This window comes from Pezoporus occidentalis, unplaced genomic scaffold, assembly GCF_034315485.1.
Source record: "Pezoporus occidentalis ecotype Australia unplaced genomic scaffold, CSIRO_AGI_Poc_V1 ctg25, whole genome shotgun sequence".
NCBI lineage: Eukaryota > Metazoa > Chordata > Aves > Psittaciformes > Psittacidae > Pezoporus > Pezoporus occidentalis.
The window spans coordinates 3,559,266-3,565,560 of NW_026914394.1; positions in this window are offsets into that span (position 1 = coordinate 3,559,266).

The window sequence follows — 6,295 nt, forward strand, 5'->3', positions numbered from 1 at the left end:
CCCTGCCTTTTCCATGCTTAGCATTAACCCTCCAGACAGGTGAGACTATTGAGCACCCATTGGCAGCCATGGGCTGTAAATGAACCTAGGGCCTGCTCCTCACACTCTCACTACTGTATACATAAAAAAGTAGTCTTTTGCAGCATTAGGATGACTGAAGCCCTGCCAGTGATCCCTCAAATACAGATGCCCCTCTCTTACGTTTTTAAATAGGGTGCCAAGAAAAAGTGCTGTCGTTTTCCCTGGTTACCACTTCATTTTATCAGTAAAAGAGCTATAAACACAAAGCACACACTTACGATGCTACCAAGCCCATCAGCATCTGGAATTTTACCTGCACATCCCCAAAACCAAAACCATGAGGGTACATATGAAACACAAGGTACAACATTCCTCTGCCACAGCCCCAAATTGCTCTGGTTTGGTGTTCTTATGGATTTTAGCAGGGTTCTTTTAGAAAATGAGATTTCTTAAACCTTTTCCGCATGCACAGGCTTTTTTAACGCGCACTTATCCTCCCGCACACCTGGGAAGTGCTCTTGGTACACACACACCGAGTATAATTTATGCTAAGGGCCTGTTACATGTTTAACTCTGATAAAGTGTATCTGTAATTAAGAAACGCAGCATCAGAGGTATAGCGTGCATGTAAATTTGCAGAAAGGGTTCTATCAACTGAACGAATGCCGCTAAAGACTATTTAAAACCAAAACCTAATCAGAAAGCTACGCATATATATGTATTTATATCAATATCACGAAACCCTTTGACATCCTCAGCACTGCTAACACTCTGACTAGAAGCCGACTCTAACACAGCTGCCTTGGGCACGCTTGCATGCATAAAGAATCGAGTGACTTGATTAATCAGTTCAAGTTGCTGAATCATGGGCTTGCAGCCGTGCCTGCAAAGCCTTGGCTATCGACGGGAAACCATCAGCATGGGATTTAGATGAATTTCTATCACCTAAGATGGCCCACAGACCTGTACAGCCCTTATCTTTGCCAGTGTCTTTATGAGGAATAGGATCTCTGTCTTGAAAAATGAGCCTTGTCGAAGGGGTCTAAGTGTGTATGGGAGAAGGGAGTCCAAAGGTAAGTGTCAAAAGGGAAGCAGATCTTGGAATAAGAGGTAGGAAAGCTGTGAGCAAGAAAACCCTGAATCCACTTGGAAGACACTTCCAAACAAGCACAGGCTAAGGCTCCATGCTGCGTGGCCACACCGAGCAGCTGAAGGTGTATCCCAGCTTGAGCAGACCACATCTGAAATTCAACAGCATCACCAAGGAAAGAGCAGGAAGAAATGAGGAACATGAGCTGGTAGCAATGGAAAGCAAAAGCAGGAAGGCAGTCTAACAGAAAACTGCAAAAAACAGAGGAGCATTTCTGGGCATCTGGGGCATGAACTGCTTTGCCATGAGCTTTCAAAAGGCAGGGAGGCTAGGGGGAAAAATGCTTTTCCTTAGTACATAAAAATATTTTTTTGCAGATAAAAGATGAGTTTCTAGGGAATGCTTCATTTGACACGCACTGTGGAGGCTCTCTGCATGGCTCATCCTTCCCAGTATCCTGCACGCTTCACCTCTTCTCAGGAGGGCTGGAAGCTTTGGGAGAAGAAACTTTCTGTGCCAGCCTGGGCTTGAAGAGAAGACACAGGAAACCTCAGAAACAAATCACTGTACCCTACAAAACCCACCCTATAACAACCACATGGGAATGGTGCTTTTTGTCACTGAAATCAACCCCTCCCATCCAATGCTATTGGATGAATCCTTTGGTTGGGTCTTCAGTTGGGATTAACAACCACTGTTCCTCTGCAGGACACTGACCCAGCTGCTTTCTGTTAGGAAATCAAGGAAAGATTGATTAAATGAATTTATTTCTCCCACCTGCCCACATTTCCCAACAGAACAAGGATGTGGTGGGGAGGAAAGGCCTTAGGGGAACAGATCAGGCAGGAGAGGTGTCCCTGGAGGAGACCATTGCTCAGTTGCTGGTGCCTTCTTGCCCAGCAGATCACACCAGAGGGAACTGTGATTACACATTTGGCCGGTCTTTAACTGCCAGGCAGCTTTTGCTTTGCTTTTTCAGAGCGTGAGCAAAGTGTCCTTGAATGAGTGTCTAGCGTAAAAGGAAAAGGAGGGCAGCCTTGGTGCCAAACCTTTTACGTTTCCTCCACAGTGTGACTCTACTGCACTTGTAAATGATCATATTAACATATATTAGAGGAGTTCATGTGCTAGTAATGGAAGAGATTGTCAAAGCACAGTATCTTATCTGTTAAAATATCCAAGGTAATAGTATCATGTCAGCTAAATTAAAAAGAAAAGATGCTAAACAGGTCATTCACTACCTAAAACCAGCATGTCTTTGACTACACACGTATATATTTCAATATGAACTGACTATGTGAGTGTGTATTTGCAATATTAAAAGATAAAATACTGTTCTTTTCCATGTTATAAACTAAGTTTGTGCGATGGAACAGGTTTTTAAAGCTAAGTTAAAACCTCTTGAGAATAAGAGGTTTATCATGGAAATGCTGACAGATTCCTAACTATAGCACTGGGATCTCTCTTGCTGTTATGACCAGATAAACCAACAAGGTAATTCAATGTAGTGTTCCAGCTCCGAGACACTAACACACTCCTTCTGGTCCCAGCTGCTGAGGGAAAGTTAAATATAAAACTTAATGAAACTGCAGTGACGGACTACAGGGCTGGATGGTTTCCCTGCACCAGGGAAAGGCGAATTTCTCTCCTGGGAAGGTGTCTGAAGGGCAGATAGTGACTGGCTGGATCATGTGCAAGTGGTGGCTGGACCCTTCTGAAGTTTTCCTTAGCTGAAGTCAAACAGCTAAGGACAAGAAGCTGTAAGAATCAACCCCAGTCACTGCACACGTATCAGACCAAGGAAGGAACAGGAATGCAGAGCACTTTGAACACACCCACCACACCTCCACATGATGGATGCTGAAGGCACAAGCAGTGCTCACAGGGGCTGGGGACCATAAACCTGCCATCCCTCCCCACAAAACTGCCCCAGAATTCTTCAGTTTAGCAACTGAGGTGCTGGGGAATCCAACTCCACTCAGTGACAGCTAGAGGAAAGCTCAGGTGTGGATGGACATTCAATCCTTGCCCTGTTTCCAGAGCCTTTCCGTGGCCTCAGAGGCAGGAGGTAGTGGCAGGGTTGTGCTAAGCCAGCATAGTTGTCCAAATAGAAGACAAAGCTGCCAGCAGCATCAGTGCGATTCATGTCACGCTTTAACACCCAGAAAACTTTGCTACTCCTTTGTGTGCCATGTATAAAATTACTGAGGCTGCTAGGAGGCGCGTGTGCTGCCTCTACCTACACATGAAATCCTGAGCAAACTTCCTGAGGTTGGTGGGCTGGTAGCACTGCCTACTGTCAAGACCGTCTGACATTTCCAATTACAAGACTCTACTTTCAGCTGCTTATAACTGTCATATTTTGAGCAGTAACTTGTCATTTTCCATCCTGGGCATCTGCCTCAGGCTGAATTTTTTCGGAAAGCTTCAGCCCAAACAATATAGCTATTCCCAAGGGCAAGGCCAGGGAACAATGCGCTGTTTTGCAATGGTAAAAGAGAAAAAGAACTGACATGCTCTTCTTTAAGATGCACCATGTCTCCTCACAGTTTGGATAGGGGAGTAGAAATTTAGTCAACTTGTGACCTTTGTATTAGGGAGGTGCCTTTTCAATACTGCTGTGAAAATCTGTGCAAGTGTGGTCGGGTGAAAGCATTTGAAAACAATTCAATCCAAGTTCCTCTGCAAAGACTTTGTTCAGTGGGAATCCTGAAACCATTGAGAATCTTGTCTTGCTGGGCTTGTCTTACCCTTCAGCTTGTCCAGAATAGAGTAGCCCCGTCCCACCCAACCCACAGCATGGAGCAGCTAAATCCCTTTGCAGTACTCACCACAGCACAGGCTCACGGACCTACCACCACTTGCCACACCTCATACATGTTAATGCCTGGTCAAGGAATCAGAGCAAGATACCACCTATAGTCACAGCTCCTCATGGCTATGGTGTGGGTCCAAAGATCACCTGTTTCCTGGCATGCAAATATCACCTGTTTCCTGGCATTCAGACTACAAAGGGAATAAAGCCAACCATGGTAGCACAGGAGAATGGAGACTTGGGCCAGGATCCTGGAGTAGCTGCAGCAATAAGGAGAGATGGGGACATTTAGACAATTCCCATGGTCTGAGTGAAGACAGTGGGACTGAGCAGCAGTGTGGGTGTGGGAAGCCCGATGCTGAGCAGAGAAGGGGATTGAGCCTCAGGAAATTATCCCAGACAGAGAGGATCTGGATTATCTAGGCAAAGAGGTAGGCTGAGAAAAGGCGGAACTGGAACAAGGATGAGATGGAGGGGAATGGGCAAAGTGATTTGCACCCACCAGAGCTGCCAGCTTCCCAGGACTGGGAATGGGATCCAGGATCCTGAGTCTCACTGTCAAGAGGCTGCCAAAAAGAGCGCTGAGATCCCATCATTCCCAGTTGGAAATGGCAGGCTTTACAGCTCCTAGCGCGGCGTGGCTCTTGCTGGGTTCACAGCCCGCCAGCAGGAGTTGCAGCTGGAAGTGCTGCGCACTCTGGAAATCAGATGCCAGAATGAGCAGCACACATTTAGCAGCCCCATGCAAAATGTCTGGGTTAAACAGCCCCCCCAGGCTCGCAGAGCAGGCTTTTGGCAGAACCCAGGTCTGCAAGGCACCATTCAGATGAACCAGGACAGCATCCCGTGCCCAGCAGCATTCATCACAGCCCTCTCAACTTCTACAGCGAGCAAGTCAGCATCCCTTACTAACCTGTCCTCCTAAATCATCCTGAGCACCAGCCCCTCCTGTACCAAGTGTGGCAGAAAGAACGTGTGACACTAAAACTGCAATGTGATTTGCACACACAAGTGATGCAGGCAGCTTCTGTTCAGGGATTCCCTAAATTCAAGTATAGGAATTTACAATCTTTCCTCATGTCCTTTGAATACAGAAATCGAGGAGAGAGAAAATGGAGGGTGTTTTCATTCTCGGAAGTTGTCTTTGAATGGTGCATCCTGCCTTTACAGAAAGCTGATGTTTACTACTGCAATGCATTTAGTTTGAAACTCAGTTCATCTGCTGTAAGAAATTACTCAGACCATTAATTTTGGAAGCCAATGCTGAGAGATCATGAATGTTAAGAATTCTACTTATGTTGGGTCTGGGAAATTTAATGAATAAAAGAGACTTTTCATCAGCATCTCAAGCCATAATATTTTAATGCTATTGGCATTAATTAAAATATCTGGAATTTTTAAAGGAGCCTTCTCCTTCCTCCTTTACATTTTTTACTTCCAGCATTAAAACAGAAGCATAATTTTGCTAAAGCTACAGAAAAATGCTCTTTGTGGCTGATCATCTCATTTATAATCACGTCATGGCAGGAGCAACCTTCTACTGATATTTTGTTTATGCTTCAGAAGTTTCCCCCGAATAACTTCTTCCTCACCTCCCTTCCCAAGCACCAGCAGGTCTGGATTTGTCTGCTGTGTAGGGCTAGGAAGATAAAAGTCCAGATGATTTGGCGTTGTACAAGGGACTGAACTCTCGGTGTCTGATTAATGATACTGTGCGTCTCAGAAGGTAGTGATTCCCTCCTTTAGAGCTTAGGGGGGAAATCAGACTAACCTTTGAATTCACACTTCATCATCTTCCCCTGACATTTGTGCCTTTCTGCAGGACACCGGGGCTGCAGCTCCCGGGCAGTCCCAGGGGCTCAGCAGCAGCAGCAGCAGCGCTGCCCTTCTTTCCTACACCAACCAACACAGCAAATGCTCCATCAAAGAAGGGGGCACCTGCTCTTCTGCAGGCTGCTTTATGGGCAAGGTGGGTGCACACAGACCCAGTGCCATATCCTGTCTGCCTGACAAAAGCACTGACTTCTCAAAGGGGACACCGTTGCACTGTGGGATGGGCAGATCGTGACTGTCTAGGTCTCTGCTGCTTATACTGTGACCGGTGGCAGCAATGCTGAATGCAAAGGCTGGACGTGGCTTTGGCATGACTCTGAGGTCTTGTGGAGTGGACTCCTTCCCTGACTTGAGAGTTCAGATGTGCTCAGAAAGATAAAAGGCTCTTTTTGTCTCTGATCTTAAGCTCACAGGTTTTTATTTGGATTTTTTTTTAAGTATCTAAATATACAGTCACTTGCTAGTTATTAATAGTGGGACCTCACCCTATTTGATGCTGTTCTCACTTCTTAGAGTGTCTAATTAAAGGAGGGACA